General features: G+C 38.0%; 1 protein-coding gene across 2 annotated transcripts in view; it reads right to left on the reverse strand.

The window, feature by feature from the left end:
- The window catches only part of STRN (striatin), a 109811-nt gene that overhangs the window by 81871 nt on the left and 818 nt on the right, over nucleotides 1-27122 (reverse strand). The gene's annotated exons all lie outside the window — the stretch shown is intronic.

Below are 27122 nucleotides of genomic sequence, written 5' to 3' on the forward strand. Positions count from 1 at the left end.
AGCTTTAAAGGTAAAACCTATAATCTACTTCCTATCCAGGTTCCATCTACCTCTGCAGTTAGGCTCTCTATCCAAAGCAGGGGATTAGAATACCATTTGCTAAAAAGCAGAATACAACTCAGAAGAAAAAAAAAATTACTGTCATTTAAGTATGGCATTCAGGGGTCTTTCAACAACAAAAAAGCCATTTCACCTGAATCAGACTATCCTCCAGTGAAGGCCTAATCATACTGTACTGAAGGCTCCATGTTAGACACCTAGTCTAGAAACAGAGGACTTCCCACCAGTTTATGAGGGCTACGTTCTTAAAAATGGTCCATCCTGACATTTGAGAAAAGTCTCTGTTCAATAAAATGTAGAGATAAAAACAGGAGGAGTAAAAGGAACACAAAGAAAGCAAGACAATATAGACACAAAACAAGTTTTCAAATGATCTCTAATGGTCTCAGAGAAGCAGCAGCTAACACTGACTGGGCACTTCCTATGTGCCAGAGACCTTTCTGAGCAGTTTAGAGGGAATTATCGCACTTAATTTTCATAGACTCCCATGAAGTGCTATTATTATCCCTGTTTAACCGGATAGAGAACAGTATGACACAAAGAGGTTAGTTTGTCTGGGGTTAATAAGTATAAACAGGATTCAGACCTGGTTCCAGAGCTAACCTCCCAGAGCTAACAAATATACAATGCTTTGCTGAAACAAGAGATGATATTGCCTCCACAAAATAACAGGATGCTATCAAAATATTTAGAGACCAGAACTCTTTTTTTTTTTTTTTTTGCAGTTAGACTATTTTACTTTATTTGCGTAGTAAATTATATTTGGCCTCTAGTTAGATTTTTTGATAAATATTTTGGGGTTAGAAGGATGAAAATTAGTAATCCTCAGTAATGTTGTCTCATTGTATGGGCCCCAATCTTATCTAACAGACTATTTGAACAGTTTGGTTTTTTCTTCTTCCAGTTTTATTCAGATAATATTGACATTGAGTGCTGTATAAGTTTAAGGTGTGTAGCATAATGATTTGACTTACATACGTCACAAAATGATTTCACAATAAATCTAGTGAATATCTATCATCTCATATAGATACACAAGAGAAGGAAATGGCAACCCACTCCAGTGTTCTTGCCTGGAGAATCCCAGGGACAGAGGAGTCTGGTGGGCTGCCGTCTATGGAGTTGCACAGAGCCGGACACAACTGAAGCGACTTAGCAGCAGCAGCAGCTTATAGATATAACATTAAAGAAGGAAAAATTTCTTTCTTATAATGAGAACTCTTAAGATTTACTCTTTTATGTAACATATAGCCATGTAAAGTATATTTAACATGTTGTACATTACATCCCTAATGCTCATTTATCTTATAACTGGAAGTACCTTTTGGAAAACAAAACTACTTGAAACAGAAAAGATGAAAGTCAAAATAGGAAAATAAAATATCAAGAGATACAGTGAAGGATTCTCTCACAAAACAAACAAGGCAAAGAAATGGAAAACAGACAAAGATAACAAAGTAAAAAGATCAATCAAAAGGCCTAACAATCTAACAAACAGGAGTTTCTATAAGAGAGACTAGAGAAAATTCAGAAAAGGATATCAAGCAAATCATTCAAAAAATTTTTTTTCTATAACTGAAGGGCAGAAACAAACCTACCACTCATAATGAATGCAAATTCACCAGTTACACCAAAACCTATCATAAAACTTCAGACAACCAGGAATAATCTTCCAAGACAAAAAAATAGGACAAATATAAACAGACAAGTATTAGAGTAATATTGAAGCTACAATGATATGAAACAATATATTCAGATTCTTTTCAACCATCAATCAATCATTTTCAGACATATAAATTTCCTAAACACTTCCTTCCCATACATCCTTCCTCAAGACACTAATGATACCATTAAAATGAAAGGATAAACTAAAAAGAAGACAAAGACTTCAGAAAACAGAGGAGTTCTAACAATGGAGGGAAGCAATGAGTTCCAGGATAAGAGTTGATTTACAGGCCTAAAGAGCAAGTAACCCACATTAGAGCAAGACAGGAAACTCCAGGAATAAGGTCAAGAGTTTTTTTAAAAAGGGGGGGGGGGGCTCCCCTGGTGGCTCAGTGATAAAGAATCCATCTGTCAATGCAGGAGACCAGGTTCGATCCTTGGTCTGGGAAGATCCCACATGCTGCAGGACAACTAAGCCCGTGTCCACAACACCACTACTGAGCCTGTGCTCTAGAGCCTGAGAGCCACAACTACTGAGCCCACAAATCACATCTACTGAAGCCTGAACACTCCAGAGCCTGTGCTCCGCAACAAGAGACGGTGTGATGAGGAGAAGCCCGTGCACCACAGCCAGAGTAGCTCCTGCTCCCCATAACGAGAGAAGAGCCTGTGCAGCAATGAAGACTCAGCGCAACCAAAGAAAGCAATACTAAAAACAGGGGGAAGTGGGCCAGAGAAGTTATCTGGTTAAGTTTGATCACATGTAAATTTGTATCTAAAAGGTACTGAAGTATGTGAATAGAGCAACACTCAAAGAAAATTAAACCATGGGGGAAAATGAGTTAATCATTAACTCCAAGAAAACCAAAAACCTGCACAGGAGAAGAAACAATCACAGTACACAATCTGGCTGGTTCAGAAGTGGATATTATGTGTACATTCACATAATATAAACATTAACTATAAATACTGTGACATACTAAAGAAAGCAGAGTGAAAGTGGAGTGGAAAAGTGAAAGGGGATGATATAGCTAAGCTTTAATTTACCATACGTGAAGTCTACAGATATTATTTAAAACAGACAAAGAAGGAGCAGTTTAAGAACACTGTTTTAAAACATGCATCAATAACAAAAAGGACAATTAGAGTTTTTTAAAATGGTTGATTCTGCAGAATTACACTTGGAGGGAGAGAATGGCCATATCAGGGAACAACTGATTTTCCCATTAGTACTACAGACAGTCCCTGACTTGTGAGGGTTCAGCTTTACAATGGTGGGAAAGCAATATGCATTTAAGTAGAAACCGCACTTCACATTTTGAATTCTGATCTTTCCCCAGGCTAGCAATATTCTTTCATGATACTGGACAGCAATAGCAGTCAAAGCTCTCAGTAAGTCATGCAATCACAAGGAGAAACAACAAGTACACTTACAACCATTTGAAACTCAAGACAACCACTGTTTTTTCCTTTCAGTACTCAATAAATTACATGAAGTATTCAACACTTTATGGTAAAATAGACTTTGTGTTGGATGATCTTGCCCAATTTGCAGATGATATAAGTGTTCTGAACACATTTAAGGTAGGCCAGGCTAAAGGTATCATGTTCAGTAGGTTAGATGTATTAAATGTATTTTCAACATGGTACTTTCTTTTTTAATTTATTTTAATTGGAGCATAATTACTTTACAACATTGTGATGGTTTTGCCATACATCAACATGAACCGGCCAGAGGTATATATGTGCGCCCCCTCACCCTGAAACCTCCCACCAACTCCCTCCCTCTGCATTACCCCAGAGCAGTGGCTTTGGGTGCCCTCCTTCATCACACACTGGTCATCTATTTACAAACGGTACATTCCCAACCCACTTTTGCCAACTCTGAAACTTCCCACTATAGAGTCTGGAAAGCCAAATGCTTTCCTGGTTAGATTCTCTTACATGTAACCGAGTAACCAATAAGATGTCTGCTGAGGATGGAGAGAAGATACTTCTGGAGAAAGTTTATCATTCACTGGTAAAGGAGATTCACTTCAAATCAAACAGAAAACCTCAAACAAACTTTTTCGCTGCTTTTTACTGTGATCCTGATGTCTCTAACCACAGTAATCTTGGAATCATAATGTAACAAGAGGAAAGACAATAAGCCAGCACACTGTGGGTGAAAGACGGGAGAGGAGAATAGAAAGTTTCTTTATGTCCTCACTGAGCAACTGTACCAGCTATGTCAGATAAAAAGACTACCCACCACCAGACTTACAAGAAATATGAAGTTTATATGCTATGTCTCTGTTAATAGGGTTTCCCTGCAGCCAAAAGCATTCCTAAATGACACTAGTTTCACTATAGTTTAACATTTATATTGTAATTTTTCACTAGTACAAAATAAACTGCCAATGATGATCTTCATGCATACACACTTTTAGCAATTTTATTTCTCCGGGATAGATTATGACAAGTAGAATTACTAGGTCAAAGTATAACAGTTTCCTTATAGGGCCTGAGCAATTGACAATACAAATAGCAATGTATGAGAGTAATGTTTAATCATCTTCCCTAGCATTAAGTGTTCTCATTGATTTTAAAAATTCACAGACAGAAAAGGGCATCTCATTGTGTTAATGTGCATTTGTTTGATGATAATTACTAATATAAACTATTTTGCCATATGTTGGCCATTGTCTTATAACAAAGCCATCCAAATGCTCATAAAGAGATCAGTTCAATAAGATATATCTTAGCTGGTTTTTAAAAATATTCTTCTTTCTCACTAGAAATGCTGTAAAATGGGAAAAAATCCAAACTTTATATAAAGATATAAAGGAAGAACCAACAGATCCACTGCTTTACCCTCATTCCATTACTGAGAGGTTACCAATGTGAACAATTTGCTGAAGTCCCTTCTGAACTTTCCTATATGTAGAAACAGACAGAAAAAAAAAGCAAAACTAACATCTGCTTTAGTTACATAATTACTAAAAATAAGTACAAGGACTTATATGTATAAGTCCTGGCTCTCCAGGTGGCACAGTGGTAAAGAATCTGCCTGCCAATACCAAGAGACACATGAAATGCAAGTTTGATCCCTTGGTCTGGAAGATCCTCTGGAGTAGGAAATGGCAACAGTATTGTTGCCTGGAAAATTATATGGACAGAGGAGCCTGGAGGGCCACAGTCCATGGAGCCACAAAGGGTCAGACATGACTGAGCACACGTGCACAATGAAAATATACAAAATTAATAAAGTGAACTTTTATTAAGCTCGTCCTAGGTTACACTGCTCTGAATAAGTGTTTTATTAACTCATATTATTGTCACACAAACAAGAAGAAAAATAAAATAGTTAAAATAACTATGTACAAACATATTTAAATCATAAATGTGTACACTAACAGATCTGAAGAAAACGAAGATGTTACCGTCAGACTCTTACTGAGATAAGCTGCTTTACAAGTAATATACAAAGGCAATAAGGACACAATGAAAAGAGCTTATAAGGAGGGAGGGTGAGACTGAAATAAGTTTATATGTAACTGATTTCACTATAAAGGTGGGCATTCCATCTACAAGGCAGGTAACACAAGGCTAGAGTTTTCAGACTAGAAATACATTTTGTAATCTTGGTTTTTATATACACACAAGCCTCTAACATTTCTAAAACAATTAAAGTAACTGCAAGTGTGTGTGTGTATGCACATGTATTTCTATATATTTTTTCCTTTCATTAATTTAAAAAAATAAGATCCAGAAAATATGCCTTTTTAAAATTAAATCCATTACATAAAATGATATCCATTATTTTATGTGATGTTCCTAATATAAATACAAATCCAATGACTTCATCTTAACCTACTTCACAAGTATTAGATTTTTTTAGCTTTAGTAAATAAACTATCTTACTGTTTCCTATTAAAACGGCAACACTAACCTGAAAAATTACCAAAAATAAATTATAGGAAAAAAACTAATCCTACTTGTGAATATAGATAGAAAATGCTCTCAATAAATGCAGAGACCAACATTCCATGCTCTTACAAGGATACAAACAAGCACATCAGAGTTGAGGAAACCCAAAAGGCGAACAAATTTAGGAAGAGATGCTTCATCTCAGTGATAACCAGAAAAATTCAAAGTAATTTAAATAGGAGATACAACTTCACATTTATCAGACTAGCAAAAATTAGAACTCTAGAATGCCAAGTGTAAACCGCAATGTGCAATCATGCACTGCTAGTAGAAATGAAGACAAGGGCAGTCATTCTAGAAACCAATCAGCAAATTACTTAAGTTTACATATACCCTACAAACCAGCAATTTCTCTACCCATTAATATGTGAAAGAAATTCACAAATAGCTAAAAGTAATGGTCTTAATATTCAGAAAATATCACAGATGAGCATTGTTAAAAAGAGAAAATTATACAATTTGGTTTTTGTAAATTAAAAAACACATGCATAGGAAAAACAAAAATATTTTACAAAGATACATAAAAATCTGAAAGGAGAATAGGAGAGGAATCGAGACAAAAATGGATAAGTAAATTAAAAAGAGCGGGGCTCTGCAATGACAATAATGTGCCACAGACTGAAAAACAGGCCATTTCAACCCTCTCACCCGACTTCAAAACAAGATTAACAAAAATAATGACCCTAAGAATACTGAAGCAAAAATCTTAAATCATAAATAAAATGTAATCCAATCAAATACATCAGTGTATCAAAAGAAAATTGTTCCACAGCCACATTTATGCCATTAGTAAGATAAATGAGGGGAAAACCTAATGTATTATCTTAGGAGATCAAAAAAAATTAACAAAATTCATTATCTATTTCTGTTAACAACTCCTAGAAAACTAAGAAGAAACTTCCTTAACATGCTAGATAGTAGTTTTTAGAAACCACTAACAAATATCACACTTAATAGTTACACAACTTCCATATAACTTTTTTTTTTTTTTTAAAGAACAAAAGGAGACCCTCCAGTAAGTATGACTATCATTAATACTAAGTTCTGGGACTGATAGCCAATTCTAAACAAAGAAGGAATAAACACTGGAAATATTTACACTTGGCTTTTCTACCTAAAGTAACTAAACGTTAAAAAGAAGAAAGTATTTCTGCAAGATAACTAGATGACTTTGCACACTCAAGCACAGCTTTCCCACATATTGGAAATAACCAGTTGGAAAGTAATGTGGAAAAATCCCACTCACAAAAGTAATAAAACCTATAAATTCTTAAATTTATTCCTAAGTATTTAGGTATAAGATGTCTCTACTTAAGGAAAGAGAGAAATCTTAACTGGAAAAACTTAAAATGTAAAGAAGCAATTATTGTCAAGGCAAATACAAGTTCAATTTAAAAAAAAAAAAAACGATGTATGTTTATATGTGTATACACTAAAATTTGGGGAGGATACACACTAAATTGATACCAGAATTTATGTCTAAGCAGACTGTGACAAGAACTGGGGAGAGCGAGTTATACAAAAAATACACATCTATTTTTGTATACATCTTGTGGTTTATATATACAATTATTCTTATTCTATATAAATCATTTCTTCTGACAAAGATTCTCTTCTTGACAAAACTTTAGTCAGCCTTCTCTGAGCTCTCTCTTCTTTAAGACCCAATCTTTGGATTTCCATGACCATCTTTACATCATTCAATTTAAGCAAGAATTTTACTAAGGCAGTTTAGCAAGAATCTTCTACCTTCAATATCTGAAAATCTGTGTGTGTGTGTGTGCATGCTTAGTCACTCAGTCATGTCCAACTCTTCGAGACCTCATGGACTGTAGCTCGCTGAGTTCCTCTGTCCATGGGACTTTCCAAGGCAAGAATATTGGAGCAGGTTGCCATTTCCTTCTCCAGCCACCTTCAATATCTGATCATCCTCAATATCGATCAAATTCCTCATCTGCACTATCCCTCGGGTGATATCTGATCACCCTCGCCTGCCCTCAGCAAGAATCCTGTCAGGTCAGTTTAGTAAGAATCCCCCCTTATCCTTGATGTTTGGGTCAAGACGCAATAGTTAGAACCTTACACGGAACAACTGACTGGTTCAAAATTGGGAAAGGAGGACAACAAGGCTGTACACTGTCACCCCATTTACTTAACATATGTAGACTACATCATGTGAAACGCTGGGCTGGATGAATCAAGCTGGAATTAAGATTGCCAGGAGAAGTATCAACAACCTCAAAAATGCAGATGATATCGCCCTAATGGCAGAAAGTGAAGAGCAACTTAAGAGGAGAGTGAAAAAACTGGCTTAAAACTCAACATTCAAAAAACTAAGATTATGGCATCCAGTCCCATTACTTCATGGAAAATGGAAGGGGAGAAAAATGGAAGCAGTGACAGATTTTATTTTTCTGGGCTACAAAATCACTGAGGACAATGACTGTAACAATGAAATTAAAAGACACTTGCTCCTTGGAAGAAAAGCTATGACAAATGTAGACAGCATATTAAAAAGCAGAGACATTACTTTGCCAACAAAAGTCCATCTAGTCAAAGCTATGTATCGATGTGAGAGTTGGACCATGAAGAAGGCTAAGCACCAAAGAATTGATGCTTTCAAATTGCGGTGCCGGAGAAGACTCTTGAGAATCCCTTGGACTGCAAGGAGATCCAACCAGTCAATCCTAAAGGAAATCAACCTTGAATATTCACTGGAAAGATGGATGCTGAAAATCCAATACTGTGGCCACCTGATGTGAAAAGCCGACTCATCGGAAAAGACCCTGATGCTGGGAAAGATGGAAGGAAGGAGGAGAAGGGGGCAACACAGGATGAGGTGGTTGGATGGCATCATTGTCTCAATGGACATGAGTTTGAGGAAACTCTGGGAGATAGTGAAGGACAGGGAAGCCTGGAGTGCTGCAGTCCATGGGGTCCTGTAGTCAGACACAAATCAGCAACTGAACAACCACCGCCCCCTTATCCTTGATGTTTTGCCTCTATCACCCCCCTCCACCCACCACACACACACATACCCTCCTCATTGGCTTTCTATTCCCACCTCACCTTGTTGTATTTGGGATTGAGCCCAGTTTCACATTAAGCTCTCTTTCCTTCTACTATAATGGTTCCTGACTAAAATCTGCTTTTACCATTTTAACCACCATCCAGCTCTAGTTTTCTTTAAAACTGATAAATGCAAAATTAAATGTAAAATTAACTCTGCATTCTAAACAAGGACTAAAATTGTTTCTTTTTGTAGAAAAATTAATGGCTTCTAGTAATTTTATGCTCTAAATCTCTAATTCATGTTATAGCAAATTTACAAAAACATTGTTAAAAAAGTCCAATATTAATAGATTCCTTAATTAGGAAAGTCAAGTTTTATTTTAAAAGCTTTTATCAGTAACTACCTGACTTTCAATCATCATAACACATTCACTTCCTGATTTAAAAACAAAAACTAATATAAAAATTAGGTCAAAATGTCAAAAATAACAATTTTTACTCAGTCTAAAAAGAAAACAACGGGAACACAGAGTAGGAAAAACAGTGAAGACTCATAAAACATACATAAAAATAATAGATATAAATGGAATCATTTAAGCCTTGAAGTATATTGAATTTAAAAAATCCATGAATTCTTACTTTCACTTTTGAAAAAAGTCAGTGAACATCACTAATTTTTCCTGATAACTCAGGGCCGTAACTATATACATCAATTACTGAGCTGTATTATACAAAAATTCAGTGTTCTTTGATGTCATTTGGGAAATTCCTACTCCTGGTTCTCTCACTAACCTGTGTGATCTTATTAAAGTTACTGAACTTCTCTGAGCCTCAGTACCCTCAACTATAAAATGAAAGAGTTTAACATCCTGTGATTCTACAGAACCAAAGATGATGTGTGTGAAAAACACAACTGAATAAGTACTGATCCCAAAACTAATATTTTTAAAAAAGATTTATTTTTGCTCGCATTCTACTTATTTTCATCTTTTTCATGGGAGACTGACGGTATACAGTTAATATCATCCTAAGCAGTATTACTCTGGCTAATTTTTTTCATTTCTTACTGAATCCATGACAATAGCCATCTTCCAATAGACATCCTCATCCTACAGATCAATCATCCTCTTCTCTGAAGTTACCAGTGCATCTTGGTCAGCAGTAAGGTAGACAGAAAGGAAAAAGGGACCTGCATTATTAGGCCAGGGGCCCCTTCTTGCAAATTTGAACTCAATTTTAACATCATCATTATTAACATGTACGGTGAACAGGTACGAGGGGAAAAAAAAATTTTTTAATAGGGTACAGAGGCAGTTGCTGAAGCTCCAAGATGGAAAGGACTGGCTCCGCTATTGGTTTCTATATCCCCAAGGTCCAGAATGGTCACTTGCATGTAGCAGATATCCAATAAATACCTATTCAATTAAGTAAACAGGTTCATAAAAAGTAGAGTACAAGGTAACACAGTCTAAGTGCCAAGTGACAAAGCAACTACAGCCGACCCTGAAACAACAGGAGGTTAGGGGCACCTACCCCTTGTGCAGTCAAAAACCCTTGTATAGCTGGCCCTCCACACCAGTAGTTCCTGCATATCCATGGTTCCACAGCAGCGGATTCAGCGAACCTTGGATGGTAAAGTACTGTAGTATCGACCACAGAAAAAAAATCTGCATTTAAGTAGACCTGCACAGTTCAAACTCGCATTGTTCACGGATTAGCTGTACTAAAAATATTCTCTAAACACTCTTCATATTGGAAATGGGGCTCCAGCTAAATCTGAATAAAGAACACATAAATCTGAAAGAGTAACAGAAATCATGAGGTGATGGAAAGACATTCCAGAATGCAAACTTTTTTGAGTAATGGTTTCTAAAAGAGAGAGAGAAAGAAAAAAACAGGTATGGCTTATATGCTAAGCAAGAGGGCACTATTTTTGATGAAAAAGATCAAACAGATAGGAAATAGAAATAGCCTAATGGAGAGACCATGGAGAGATCTAAAATCTACTACAGGCAAAAATGAAAAATACAAGAGAATGTCTTGAACAAATCAATATTTTTAGAAGCTAGAAGCAATACTATGTAGAATGCCTTGGCCAAAGGAGAGACCACAGGTATAATATTAGGAAGGTCCCTTACTGCAGTCACCCAGACATGAGGTGGTGAGGTGATGGAGGTCTGAACCAGGGTAACAACAGTACAGTATTAGGAATTAAATGACTTTATATGGATTTAAAACATTACACAGGATTTATGAAATCAGATGTGTGCTAGGAAAGTGAAGACAAGAATGAAACATTCAGTGAAAGGTGAATCTAGATTTTTAGACAAGGTAAAAGAGACTTTGGATATGGGAAAGAAGGTTGACTCAGTCTGGGAGAAGAAGGATGACTGAGTTTCAAGTGATAGGTCACCCAGGTAAAGAGATAAGCAAGAAATTAGACATTAAGAATTTTAACTGTGAAATGTACCAGGACTAACTAGAGATATAATTAAATAAAAGGAATCAACTGGAGTGAGAGGACTTGAAGTGTAACTACTGAAAAAAAAAAAAAAAGTATAATCTGGGCAACAACTATCTGAACAGGTAATAGAAGAAAGATCACAAGAAACTGAGAAAGGAATAATCCAAAAAGAGAAAGAGAACAAAGGAGAGAGAGAGTGAGCGAGAGTGGAGATTAGTATAAAACTGAAGAGAGTAAATGTGGCCTGTACAGAAACATGAAAGTGAATAAGGTATAGGATGACCATATTAATGGATAAGAGCTGAAAAAGGGGTTTCTTTTGTTACTACTGGTTGGTTGGTTTTTAAATGGGAAAAACTGAAATGGCACTAGCAAGGTGAATATTACCATATGCATAATGGACTTAGGTCTACCTGAAATTAAGAATCATTGCTGATAAGCTCCATGTGAGCTGCAATCAGTCCTGAATATTCATTGGAAGGACTGATGCTGAAGCTGAAACTCCAATACTTTGGTCACCTGATGCAAAGAACTGACTCATCTGAAAAGACCCTGATGCTGGGAAAGATGGAGGGCAGGAGGAGGAGGAGACAACAGAGGATGACATGACTGGATGGCATCACCAACTCAATGGACATGAGTTTGAGTAAACTTCGGGAGTTGGTGATGGACAGGGAGGCCTGGCGTGCTGCGGTCCATGGGGTCACAAAGAGTCAGATACAACTGAGCTGAACCCATATCTGCCTGTTCTCCACAGTGCCTAGGAGGAATGCCAGGTATTCAATTAGTACCTAAGGTTTCAACCTAAAGTCTTGAAAGCAAAAGCACACTTTTTTTTTTTTTAATTCACAACAACAAATTTTCTATGAGATATTGGCAACCTTGGTAACTTCATATTTAAGGCTTTTTGTGCTCATTCTCACTTAGCTGGCTAGCTATAAGAATCTAAGAAGTAAAAAAAAAGAAAAAAGAATCCAAGAAGTTTAATTTTTGAAGGAAAGAAACATGTCTAGTGATAAGGAAATCAGAACTTTTTTTGCTACATTCTAGATAATTGAAGCATTTCTATTTTATTTTATTAAAGAAGCAGAGTTTATTTTACTAAAGAAGCAGAGTTTAAAAACGTTTGCAAACATAACATATTGGTAATGCAACTATAAATAAAAAGTAGAATGCATAGTAATGATGACTAGATATTTTACCTAAAATAAGATTTACCTTCACAGAAGAAATATTCAATTTGCTATCTACTTAGAAGGAATAAGAAGTATACATAAAATGTTAAGGTATGGGCTTTAAAAAAAAAAATTGTTACATTACCCTGATGATTGTAAAGATTTCTTGGGACACGATGCCAAAGACACTTGGTATATGCCAGTCAGTGTTTAACACACAAACAGAGAAGAAAACAAACCTATAAACAAAACAACCAAAACTCTAGCACCATTTGCTGCAGCTAATATCAGGCTGCTATTATGAGGCCAGTAACATCCCTGAAATAAGCTCTGTCAGAATTACGTGGCAGGGCTCAGGCAATGCTCTGAATACAGACCTAACTTGCTCTGAAAGGCTCTTTCCAGTGAAGTCATAGCAAGAAGCAAGAGACAGATACACTGTTCCTCTATATACCAACATAAAGATACAGAACCAGTGGATACAGAGGGCTGATTATACTATACCATATTATATGAGCATCTTCAGATTTCCGTATCCATGGAGGGGGGAGCAGGCAGGGAGAATGGTCCTGGAACCAATGCTTTGCAGTAAAGGATAAACGTAGTACACTACAATGACAAACACCGTGCATATCAAAGAAGGGTAGGACACAATTTAGTTGGGAGATAAGATATACATATATAGATACATTTATTTAATACATATTCAAATAACAATGTAACCTAATACATGAGTCGTTCATTTAAGAATCATACATTAAGCAACTGCTATGTGCAAGTCATTCTGCTGAACTTAGGGAAATAAGAACACCCTTAAGGTGACTCACAATCTAGTGAGGAAACAAATATGCAAAGTATGAGATATGTGGTATAATCAAGATAGAGTAGAAGTTCTCACCACTAATCCTCTCTCAACCAACCCTACAGATTAAGCAGTATTCTCCAGTAACTTTGTGAAACACTGCCCAAAGCCTAAGGTATACTAAACGTTCAAAGCTAAAGTATGGTATTGTCTGTAGTTTACTCATACATGTTGGTCAACCAAGAATCAACTGGACTTCCTCCTGAACCCGCTGATGTCGGTTCCACTTGGTACTTTGGTTAGGTAATTCAATTAAATATCATATAAACCAACAAAATATAGGCATGACGAGAAAGACTACATTGAATGCTTCAGGAAGACAAGACAAAGGAAACCTACTAAAAAACATTAGGTTCTGTCAAATTAGATATGGATGAAGTGTCAAAGACTGGGAGAAAAATCATTTAAAATCCATGGCTCTGCACTAAGTGAGCCTTACTCAGAAAAGCCAGGGATTTCCCTGGCAGTCCAGTGATTAAGACCCTGCACTCTCCCTGCCGGGGGCACAGGTTCAGTCTCTGGTCAGGGAACCAAGATCCCACATGCCAAGTGGCCAAAAACACCCTAAAATCAGAAATCATTAATACATTATAATTGTAGCTTATTCAAGACTGACAACACAGCACTCCAATCAGCATTTTAAAACACAACAGTGACGGGTCAGTGCGCTTGGTCTTACACTGACAACTGACCATATGTTTGTATTTCTTTCTACTTACCGTGCCCAGGCTCATCATTCAAACTTTCCTTATGGCAAAGTTATTCCTTATTTAACCTCTCTTCTCATCTATGAACCATTGTTGTTTAGTCACTAGGTCATGTCTGACTCTCTCGCAATCCTACGGAATGTAGCCAGCCAGGCTCCCTCTGTCCACTGGATTTCCCAGGCAAGAATACTGGAGTGGGTTACCATTTCCTTCTCCAAGGCATCTTCCCAACCAAAGGATCCAACCTGTGTTTCCCGGGTCTCCTGCACTGGCAGGCGGATTCTGTACTGCTGAGCCACCAGGGTTATTAATTCACCATCTATGAATTATGGAATGATTATGAATATCTACACAGGTAGTTTTGCAAAGATTAATAAAGATTATACATGTAAAGTGCTTAGCACTGTACCTGGCACATGGCAAGGGCTCAATAAGTAAAACTATTATTATTTTTGGAGAGTAAAGAAGAAAAGAAAGAGAGGAAAAGCAGATACAGTGTTGGGTTCTATTACTGGGACCAGGGCACCATCCTCCCTGACTGATTAACTCTTTCAAGTTCAGTAAGTGAGCTGACCCAGATCCCCAGCCTCCTTCAGGTGCCTCCTTTTAGCATATGAATCCACATTCCTCAGGAGCAGATTTTAGTTGTGCCTATAATTCAGGCTCCTTAGCTCACTGCTTAACTTTCTCATTTAGAAAGTATAAACAAAAAAATTGAGAACAAGTCCCTCCCAGACTGGGCTGTAATTTTCCATCAGGTGAAACTGGTATCATCCTTTAGGAATTTGACATCATGTTTGTCTCCTAACTAGATATGCTGGTATTGGATCCAACTTCTGTCACATGTAAATGAGTGCTAATAAAACCTGTGTGTCAGGTAATGAAACACTCCCCCTGGCGCTTTCTTTGGATCCCTATAGTGGAGTTATGCCAAGAATCTATTCACCACACCCAAAATACCTATTCCACCCAACCTTATTCAGTATTTCCCAAAGCTGACCTGAATTCTAGGGCTTCTACCCCCTTATTTTTCTCCCTATCTTATCTCCAAAACAAAATACCTACTCATTTCTCCTTTTGCCATACCGCTGCAAACCAGCACTATGACAAATTCCCCGGTACATCAGTATTTTCTAGTGTTCCATCATCTTGTTCAGAAGGGTGTTTTTATAATAGAGACTAAGCAGCATTAAAGTTTGCCAAAGAAAGTGATTTTTATTTCCTCAAATATTTTACTGCATAAGAGCAAATACATGATTGACATATTATTCTGTTCAAATATAGCATATGTAAAGTAGGTGAGCTAAGAATAACCTAGTAACTAAACCACTACACAAAAAAATGATATATGATCAATAAACACAAACTATATTAATAAATATATATACACAGAACTTAATTAGGCTATTCTCAGAGCAAGTTGCAAAATACCCAGATTTGCATTTTTTAAAGAGAAATAAACACTGTATTTCAACATTCACTACACAAAAATAAATAAAAGTATTAAAAGAAAATACAGTGATACATTATTAAACACATTTGAGGAACAGAAATTGTTAAAGACTTTCCCTGAATCCCTTACGATATAATTGTTTCGTTACATTATACTACCTGAAGAAAAGATTGAAATAAATGATAATTTTATTTAAATTATGACAGCTATTCAAAGCATACTTAATCAGGTAATATTATAATTCATTTGTCTACTTCAGATCAGAAGCAGTTACTCAGGGAGAGGGATCAATAAAAGGAGACAATGAGGTATGGAGAACAATAGCTCAGCTTGAGCACTGGGACTCCGGAGTTCTAAACTAAATATACACGAACTCACAGAGTGATCTAAGTTGACTTCCTCCCTCTGGCTCTATAGGGCTTCCCTTCTGGCTCAGTTAGTAAAGAATCCTCCTGCAATGTGAGAGACCTGGGTTCAGTCCCTGGGTTGGGAAGATCCCCTGGAGAAGGGAAAAGCTACCCACTCCAGTATTCTGGCCTGGAGAATTCCATGGACTGTACAGTCCACGGGGTCGCAAAGAGTCGGACATGACTGAGTGACTTTCAGTTTCACAGGCTCTAAAAGATGGAACAAAGTATGAGCCTATATACGTTCTAAGGTCCCATGGAGGTTAAATTATTATTAGTTGTCTATCCTTGTCAGCCTTAAAATTCTACAATAGTTAAGTACTAAAATGAAGACTACAGAAAATACATCCATTAGGAATCAAAAACAGGTGAATGTGTGTGGTGAAGCCTGTGACTCCCATCTGCCTATACCCACCTCAACCCCTCTGAGCCTTTATCTGTTCTTGTCTACCAGCTTCCCAATTTCTCTTTCTTGCCTCAGGTTTCTCTCCCAAACTACAATTTTCTCTGATGTATCTCTAGTCTGCAATGCCTATAAGTTATTACCACCTACTACTGCCATCTCTGGCCGCACCGTATTTCATCTACCATCAATTTATTGTCCCTAAATCACTACTAACAGGGCAAAGAGAATGTAAGCAGTTACTATGCCAAATGGATCACTTAAACTAGTCTTGGCTTCTAAAATATGATTTAAACAATACAATCAAATGCATTCTATCCACAGAAATTTCAACCAAGAAGAGAAAACCAATTATTGGACACCTATTGGTTATATACTTTGCATATTTTATCTTTTTAAAACCACACAACTATTCTGCTTGGTGGGTATATTATCTATAATTTACAAATAAAAATGAGGTCCAAAGAATTCCCTGGTGATCCAGCAGTTAAGACTCTACACTTTCATTGCTAAGGGCCAGGGTTCAATCCCTGGTTGGGTAATTAAGATCCCAAAAGCCATGTGGCCAAAAAATAAATAAATAAAAATTTTAAAAATGAAATTAAGAGAATAAAAACAAGGTCTGGAAAAATTTAAATCAGAAGTTATGGAGCTGTCTGACTAGAAGGCACACATTCCCCACTGCCAAATTATGATGGTCAGTGGACTACTTTATCAAAATGTTGACCAAATCAAGAAACTCCATCACAAGTGTAAAAAAAAAAAGTGTAGCTGACATCAAGTACACAGTAGGCTGACAAAGGGAAACCAGTCCCAATTACGTGGGCTTTCAAACATCTTTCAAAGACTGATTAGCAAAAGGGTTTGCTTTAAATTCTGCTTAAATTACCAAAGTTTGTGGAAGTTAAGTATCCTTCCCCCCAATACAAAGAAAAGTAGATTTAGTTAATAAGTAATATTTAGGGCTAAATGGGCACATCTCCTGATAAAGAAGTACTATCAGTGATATTTCTCTACAAATAATTATTAAGGCCATTTTTTATCTGTCAGTTTTAGAAAGTAATGTATGAGAATTTAGTGCTAGTAATGATGTTATGGAACAGCTCTCTTACTGAAAAGAGCCAAAACATCTAGATAAAATATTTTCAGAATCATCATAAGCAAAGCTGGTAAGAAAGGAAGGAATTATTTGACCAAAACTGAAGAGAAAATGGGAACCCAGTGAGGTAAGGGAACAAAAGCCATTTTGCCCTCTGGGTGCTGACCAATCAGAACAAATTTGAGCTATAGTTTGGACAGCTCTGCAGAATCCAAAAGACAAAACGTAAAGACCAGAACCATCTAGAGTATAGAGTCTTAACTGTAACAGAAGGGAAAGGGGCAGGGCACAACTTCTGAAAGAATGACATAGCTCAGGGACACAACATAAACCGATTAGAATCAGATGGGTCCAAGAGAGGCAAACAAGTCAACTCTGATTAAACCTTGATCCTCAATCAGCAAGCTAAATGACACATCCAAAGGTGCCATGACAGTTCCAAGGCACTGTCAAAAGACCAAGGAGTGGGTGGTGGTCCAATTCCTGGAGATCTCCACCCCCTCCCAAAAGTAGCTGAAATAATCCCCCCACTCATTAGCATATGAAGTTCAGTTCAGTTCAGTTCAGTCGCTCAGTCCTGTCCAACTCTTTGCGACCCCATGAATCACAGCATGCCAGGCTTCCCTGTCCATCACCAACTCCCGGAGTTTACTCAAACTCATGGCCATTGAGTCAGTGATGCCATCCAACCATCTCATTCTCTGTCGTCCCCTTCTCCTCCTGCCCCCAATCCCTCCCAGCATCAGGATCTTTTCCAATGAGTCAACTCTTTGCATGAGGTGGCCAAAGTACTGGAGTTTCAGCTTCAATATCAGTCCTTCCAATGAACACCCAGGACTGATCTCCTTCAGGATGGACTGGTTGAATCTCCTTTTAGTCCAAGGGACTCTCAAGAGTCTTCGCCAACACCACAGTTCAAAAGCATCAATTCTTCGGCACTCAGCTTTCTTTATAGTCCAACTCTCACATCCATACATGACCACTGGAAAAACCATAGCCTCAACTAGACGGACCTTTGTTGGCAAAGTAATGTCTCTGCTTTTTAATTATGCTATGTAGGCTGGTCCTAACTTTCCTTCCAAGGAGTAAGTGTCTTTTAATTTTATGGTTGCAATCACCATCTGCAGTGATTTTGGAGCCCCCTAAAATAAAGTCTGACACTGTTTCCCATGAGGTGATGGAACCAGATGCCATGATCTTAGTTTTCTGAATGTTGAGCTTTAAGCCAGCTTTATCACTCTCATCTTTCACTTCCATCAAGAGGCTTTTTAGTTCCTCTTCACTTTCTGCCATAAGGTTGGTGTCATGTGCATTTCTGAGGTTATTGATATTTCTCCCGGCAATCTTGATTCCAGTTTGTGCTTCATCCAACCAAGCGTTTCTCATAATGTACTCTGCATATAAGTTAAATAAGCAGGGTGACAATATACAGCCTTGACATACTCCTTTTCCTATTTGGAACCAGTCTGTTGTTCCATGTCCAGTTCTAACAGTTGCTTCCTGACCTGCATATAGGTTTCTCAAGAGGCAGGTCAGGTGGTCTGGTATTCCCATCTCTTTCAGAATTTTCCAGTTTATTGTGATCCACACAGTCAAAGGCTTTGGCATAGTCAATAAAGCAGTAATAGATGTTTTTCTGGAACTCTCTTGCTTTTTTGATGATCCAGCAGATGTTGGCAATTTGATCTCTGGTTCCTCTGCCTTTTCCAAAACCAGCTTGAACATCTGGAAGTTCACAGTTCACGTATTGCTGAAGCCTGGCTTGGAGAATTTTGAGCATTACTTTACTAGCATGTGAGATAAGTGCAATTGTGCGGTAGTCTGAACATTCTTTGGCATTGCCTTTCTTTGGGATGGAATGAAAACTGCTCTTTAGTCTATGAAAACTAACCATGCCACCTCTCACAGCCCCACTCGCCCTCTGTGAGGGCCCACACTCTGACTGTGGAGTGTGCTTCTCTTTCAATCTGAATAAATCCACTTCTTACCTATCACTTTGTCTCTCACTGAATTCTTTCTGCGATGAGACATCAAAAACCTGAGCTTCATTAGGTCCTGAAACCAGGTACCATGGTTTTGGCTGGGTTCAAGTCCCAATCTGAGGTAAACAGTTTCATAATAGGCACATACATTTACATAAGACCCTAAAGGGTTTATACCCTCAAGGTAAAGGTGACACAGAAGTATGTGATGTGACAGTGGCTCAGTTGTGTCCGACTCTTTGCAACCCCATGGACCAAAGCCTGCCAGACTCCTCTGTCCACAGAATTCTCCAGACAAGAATACTCGAGTGGGTTACCATTCCCTTCTCCAGGGGATATTCCCAACTCAGGGATCAAAGCTGGGTCTCCTGCACTGCAGGCTGATTCTTTACCCTCTGAGCCACCAGAGAAGCCCGAAGCAGGAGTATATTGACACTCAAAACTTCACAACCAAAATATGTGTCAACTACTTGGGAAGTCTAAAACTCCAAGCAAGGAATTTATTTCAAAGTGGTTCAGTCTATATAATGCCTGCAGAAACTACCAGAAACAAAGGCAAAAACTTTCTGTAGGAGATACCTTTATCTGAGACCTGATTAGTCTTATACTTTCTCAAGGACAGTGAGCAGCACACAGATTATCTAAGCATACAAAGAAACAAGTCATCATGAGCAGGAACTGGCAAAAGCAACTGACCATAGAAAGGGCCCTACCAGATCTCACATATACGAAGCAGAGAGACATCAACTTTGAAATAACTGTACTTATACGGTTTAAAGAATAAAAGGCAACCTCACAAATATCTGCAGGGAACAGGAAACTACTAAGAGATGCAGCAGATTTATGTGTTAGTCACTCAGTAGTGTCCGACTCTTTGCAACTTCAAGGACTATAGCCTACCATAGACTCCTCTGTCCATGGAATTCTCCAGCAAGAATACTGGAGTGGGTAGCCATTCCGTTCTCCAGGGGATCTTCTTGACCCAGGGATCGAACCTGGGTCTCCTGAAATGCAGGCAGATTCTTACAGAAGACTTATAAATGGAACCAAAACTAAACTTTAACAATAACCAAAATTACAAACTCACTGGATAACCTTAAAAGAGTAGCTTCAACTTTAGAGGGAGCCTGATCTACAGTATATAGAGTTGCAAAGAGTCAGACATGATTGAAGTGACTTTGCATGTATGCACAATGGACTGGATGATAAATCAGAATAAATTATCCAGAATAACGCATGTACTGAAAAAATATGGAAAATCTAAAGCAGAAAGGCTGAGAGACATGTAATCAGAGATCCAAATGGAAAAGAGGATAAGATAGAGGAGAAATCTAAAAAGACAATGAGAATTTTGCAGAACTAATAAGATGTCAAATTAGAGCTTAACAAAGTCCCAAATAAAATAAAAAGAAATCTATACTCTGATACAACATTATGAAACTTCAGAACACCAAAGTCAACAGGAAATCTTAAACGTAGCTAATAAAATAAGCTTGAAAACAGTATATAGAACACAGTAAAATCTCCATGTCTATTTAGCTCAGTTCAGTTCAGTCACTCAGTTGTGTCCAACTCTTTGAGACCCCATGGGTCGCAGCATACCAGGCCTCCCTGTCCGTCACCAACTCCCGGAGTTTACTCAAACTCATGGCCACTGAGTCAGTGACGCCATCCAGCCATCTCATCCTCTGTCATCCCCTTCTCCTCCTGCCCTCAATCTTTCCCAGCATCAGGGTCTTTTCCAATGAGTCAGCTCTTCGCATCAGGTGGCCAAACCTATTGGGAGTTTCAGCTTCAACATCAGTCCTTCCAATGAACACTCAGGACTGATTTCCTTTAGGATGGACTTATTGGACCTCCTTGCAGTCCAAGGGACTCTCAAGAGTCTTCTCCAACACCACAGTTCAAAAGCATCAACTCTTCTGCACTCAGCTTTCTTTATAGTCCAACTCTCACATCCATACATGACCACTGGAAAAACCATAGCCTTGACTAGACGGACCTTTGTTGGCAAAGTAATGTCTTTGCTTTTTAATATGCTGCCTAGGTTGGTCATAACTTTCCTTCCAAGGACTAAGCGTCTTTTAATTTCACGGCTGCAGTCACCATCTGCAGTAATTTTGAAGCCAAAAAAAATAAAGTCTGCCACTGTTTCCACTGTTTCCCCATCTATTTGCCATGTCTATTGCTTCAAAATAAAAAGGAAAATGGTAAGTCACATTAGTGTGACTCTACCTTTGAAGTTGTAAGGACCAAGGAAGATGTTTCTGAAAAGTTAAAAAAATAAATAAATAAATAACCATAAAGGTACCTGGAGATTTAAGTGACAGAGCTTGTTTGAAATCTATTTCATTCCTGGTCATGTAACCCCTCTCTGAGTCTCACTTTACCTATAAAAGATGGTTGTAGGTGATAGCTTCCAAAGTTCATGCCAGCTCAAAGATTACTATATCACTGTGACCTGCCAGACTCTGCTGTTCATGGGATTCTCCAGGCAAGAATACTGGAGTGGAATGCCATTCTTTTCTCCAGGGGATCTTCCCAACCCAGGAATTGAACCCAGGTCTCCTGCACTGCAGTCAGATTTTTTTTTTACCAACTGAGCTACGAAGGAAGTCCCATGCCAACTACTATATCAGTTATTCAGAGGGAGGTGATTCAAACTATAATATTCTACTGCCTAAAAATAAAATGTTACATGTCATCAAAAAGAATAATAGAAACATAACAGAAATTACATCCTAAATTCTATAAAAAGCCATCTGTATCTGGAACATCAACACAAGTGTTGAAATCACCAAACTACATACATAAACATGAACTTGGGCAAACTCCAGGAGACAGTAAGGGACAGGGAGGCCTGGCATGCTGCAGTCCATGGAGTCTGAACAACTTCGTGACTGAACAAAAACAACATACATAAAAACAGAAAAGGACAACTAAAGCAGTGGTTCTCAATCCTTGCTGCATATTAGAACCACTAGGAAACTCAAGAGTACTAATGCCATGGACCCTGATTCTTAACATTCTGATTTAAATGGTCAGGAAATGAGTTATTTTTTGAAGTTTCTAAGATTTCACCTAAAGTTGAAACACTGAACTCAAGTGACAAATAGTAAGATATGTTTTAACCTCTGTAATCTTTCCAAAATATAAAGATTATAAAGTTATCAATAATATAAATAGGATGAAAAATGAACCTGTTTACAAAATTATACCATACCACAATGGGGTTCACCTGGTCCACGTTTAAAGGAAGTGGTTCAATGGGACAAATTATATCAAAGATTATTTTTATAGAGTGGTTGGTAAATGTAAACAATTTGTTATCCAAGAAGTCACGTAAGGTTAAGACAAACATTCAGAAAAATTTAGGTAAGTTCCAAAACAAGAGACACAGTGGACTACTAAGAAAAGCAAGTACATTTCAAGTATACAATCAGTATTTTGAGGCTGATGCTGAAGGCAATAATCACTCTTTCTTAAACGTCCAAGTGCCATCATCAGACCCAAAGTACTAGACTGCATGGTCCCAGGATGGCACTTACTTGCTCTAGCCTTAGAAGAGTTATAACTGAAGATTCTGCTGTTCTCTGGGGACAAGAAGATACATTAAGAGTGCAAACAACATCACACACTTGCTACCGTTCATTTATTCAGCACTTTATGTCATGTACCAGACTTCTGCTAGATATTTTTAAATATCTCATTTAATTCTCATCAGGTAGTTTACCAGCCTCACCTTAACACATGAGGACACTAAGCTTCTGAGAGGTCAGAATTATGGCAAACATATATTTAGCATGAAAGAAAATAGAAAGCTTAAAGATTTAAATCCACCTCTGTGCCATGTTGTCTTTCACTGTAACTGTAAATAACAGTTACAATAACAAAAAAATAAAATGTCATTTAAGAGGTTTTCTTTGTTTGAGAGTTTATTTTGTCCATTTAAATGCTCAGTAAACCTTCACAACAGTCTATGAAGCTGAGTCATACTTTAATCCCCCTTTCCTCAAATCTCACTTCCTATCCTTCGACATATCTGGCTAACCCTACCTTCAAAGATGTATTCTGAATCTATTATATTTTAAGTATGTATCACAGGTGAATATGTTATCTGGTCACCATCACTCTAGTTCATCTCTGGCTTAGATGATGAAAATAGCCTCTAACTAGACTTTCTGATCTGTCTTCCCTCCCAGTCTATTCTGAATCCTTGCAAAGGGTTCCACTGAAAGATGGTGTCACTCTTCTGTTCAAAACATTTCAACAGTTGCCCATCTTGCTGACATAAAAATAAAGTCCTTACAATGAGAAAGACCCAATACCTCTGACATCTTTTCTTCCATTCTCCTCCTCTACTCCAGCCACACTTGCCTAATTACTCCTTGAACACTCTGAGCATATTTACCCTTCTCCCTACTGTTCCCCTGATTAGAATATTCTTTCCTCAGATTTCACCCTTTCAGGTCTTTGCTTAAATAGCACCTCATCAGTAAAGCCTTTCTTCCTCACTCTACCCTCTCAGGCACTCCATATTCTCCTAACCCTACTTTATCATGGCACTTATTACCATCAAACATTTTATAAATGTATTCACTTATTTATTTGGCCACCTGATGGAAAGAACTGACTCACTGGAAAAGACCCTGATGCTGGGAAAGATTGAAGGCAGGAGAATGGGACGACAGAGGACAAAATGGTTGGATGGCATCACGGACTCAACAGACATGAGTTTGAGCAAGCTCCGGGAGTTGGTGATGGACAGGGAAGCCTGGCGTGCTGCAGTGCATGGGGTCGCAAAGAATCAGACGTGACTGAGGACACACACAGAGCCTCCACACCACATGTCCTAATACTCAATCCTTTAACCTTTTTCACGCAATTCAGCATTTCCAGGTAGATAGCAGAACCTCCCCTACCACACACAACATCAAAATCTAGACACGATAATTACTATTTTTTACTTACATGCTTCTTTCCCAGAAATCAGTAATTTTCAAACACTGAGTCTTAGATTCTCGTTAGCTCATTAGTTCTTTCTTCCTGTTCTTCTCCTCATTCACTGCTAGCTCTCCTCTCTTATGCTATTGTAAGAAAAGTTAAACCCCCAAAATGATAAATTCTGATTCTACTGCATTTTGTTCATTCTATCACTCCAACTAGACTCCATGTGTCTTTGAGATCATCTAACACAATGTGTCATACACAGAAAATTCTCTCAAATATTAGATTCATATTCTATCTCCAATTTCTTTCACAAATCTAAAGCTCAGAAGTAATCTTGACCATTCTTTTCCCATGAATTACATACTCTCATATGAATGGTGGTGGTGGTGAGGCAAGAGGGGGATTCCCACAAGTAAAAAGAGAATTTTATATTAATCAACATGGGCAAAGGGGCAAAAAATGACCAGTAAATTTTTGGCACAAGGTAGTCAGTTCCTTACTCCCCAGATCTGAAGGAGGGAGGAAGTGATGCAGGCAAGCCATGGAGAACTTGGATTGCCTTTTACAACTCGGCCCTGGCAACTTGGAAGAGCAGGACTGACAGGTTCCTCAAGGGACAATTAGACCTAATCTTAAAGGGATTTTGTTGAGTCTGGTATTAGTCTGGCTTAGGCAAAGATATAAAAATAAAAGGAGGATACTAACTAATCCAAATTTCATTACCATCATTCATTCAAGTCTTATTTCCTACTGTTTTTCTAGAAAAATTCCAAAGGCAAAAGAAAAATGAAGAAATATAATCAAATTTAATGATTCTGATGTAAAGAAAGGATTTTTTAAAATATATTTTCAATTACGCTAATAAGAGAATCAAAAAACACAGATTCCTACAAACTCTCTACTTCCAAAAGAATATACTTGTTCTGTTTAAAAGTCATGGCACATTTTTGAAGTTTCTCCATGGATGCTTAATTTAACTGGAGCTCAAACCAAAAGATTCAGTAATCATGTAGTATTCTTGATATGATGAGCACCAATAGGAAACCTACCAGAAGTTTAACAGTTGCCATAAATAACCCAGTAAGTAGTGTGTGTATGTGTGTATATATTCTGGGGGGCAGGGGTAGAGAGGGCATAACTAAAGAGTAACTACGGATACAGGGAAATTAAAAGTTAAATATGGGGGTGGAGGGAGAGAAGTTAAGATAGGTTGGAAATTTTCGGACTTCCCAGGTAGAAAGGTAAGGACCATTTTGTTTGTTTCTGAACAAATTAGTGTGACTTATCTTACATTCCCTAAACTAGATAAGAAGTTAAAATTTAAGCAGCTACATACAAAAATCATTATCCACAATTGTACAATGATTAAGGTTAAAGCCTGCCTTTAATACTTCCTTGAAGTCTGAAATCCACAAATTCATTTATGGAATGCATTGCTAGTTCATTATGAGAAAAATTACAAACATCAACAGACTAGATACTAAACTAACAAAACGGTACCACTGAAAAAGTTGCCAAAGAATATAAACATGTAACTGTATAAATTAAGCAGAATTTCAGAAACTATAGATCACACCCTCACTTCATTCAACTTCTCACTAAGGCCTTCCCTGACCACTCCATCTAAAACAGCTGCCCCACCATACTCTAAGGGGCTTTTCCAGGTGGCTAAGTGGTAAAGCATCTCCCTGCCAATGCAGGAGACTCAGGAGACTGGGGTTTGATCCCTGGGTGGGGAAGATCCCTGAGAGGAGGAAATGGCAATCCACTTCAGTATTCCTGCCTGGAAAATCCCACGGACAGAGAGGAGTCTGGTGGGCTACAGTCCATGGGGTCGCAAAGACTCAGCCACGACTGAGTATGATCACACTCTATTCTTGCATCCTGGTGTATTTTTCCCATGGCAGTTGCCACTATGGATCAGCATACTATATAGCTGCATTTGCTGCCTCCCAACTAAAACATAAGCTCCATGAGGACAGAGGTTTTGTCAGTTAACCCCCAAGCCTACAGGCACAGTGTTAGCACTTAATAAAGACGCTGAACATAGGATGAAACCGAAGTTCAGAGAGTTTGTTAAAGGATTTCCTCAAGGTCACAGAGCTGGCAGCAAACACAGCCTGTATTATAACCCTTTCTGCTTGCTCTTTCCACAACCACTTCCACTCCACCAAAGTAGTCTGTTCCAGCACACGATTCCATTTAACACGATTCTATTTATTTTCTTTTCTTTAAGTGCCAAAGAAAATACATGCTACCAAAAACAGTGGCACAGTGGGTAGTATTTTAACTTCAAGTATTTCACCAACCAAAACTATACTCGGATTTCACAAGCATACAGGATTAGCCAGTAAACAGAAAGACATAGGCACTCAGAGTTTTCTAAGTTCTTTGTGAAATTGGTGAATGCCTTGGAAGTTTTAAGAACAGCCACTGAAACCTACTTGCCAATTCAGAACTGCCTGCAAAGTACGCCTCACTCTCAGCCTTCTAAGAGCCCACAGCCGTTCCTCCCTGGATACACTTTATCTTGCAAATTATGCAAGGAAATGTAACCAACTTTAAAGCTCCTTTTAGTTTCCTGTTAAAGTACCAGTCAATCTCACAACACCCTGAACAGAAAATTAACCCGTGGGAAGTTTTCGATTCTGAGAAGGGGAAATCATCTCTGAACCATCATCTGGCAGAGCTCATCTAGGTCCTTCATTCAAAATCCAGGAATCTGAAATATCTAAGAGAAACGCCGGAGGGGACGAGGGAGAAGGAAGAGAAGAAACATCTACATTTCTAAAAAGGGAGCTGATACTCCTAGTAACACTCTGGCCCAACAGCAGCTTCTTGCTTAAAGTCAAGGCCTCACGGACACAATTTCTGGTTGTCTTCTTTGATCACCTTCCTCACAGAGAGGCGCCAA

The sequence above is a fragment of the Odocoileus virginianus genome, chromosome 2 (assembly GCF_023699985.2).
Source record: "Odocoileus virginianus isolate 20LAN1187 ecotype Illinois chromosome 2, Ovbor_1.2, whole genome shotgun sequence".
Classification (NCBI taxonomy): Eukaryota; Metazoa; Chordata; class Mammalia; order Artiodactyla; family Cervidae; genus Odocoileus; species Odocoileus virginianus.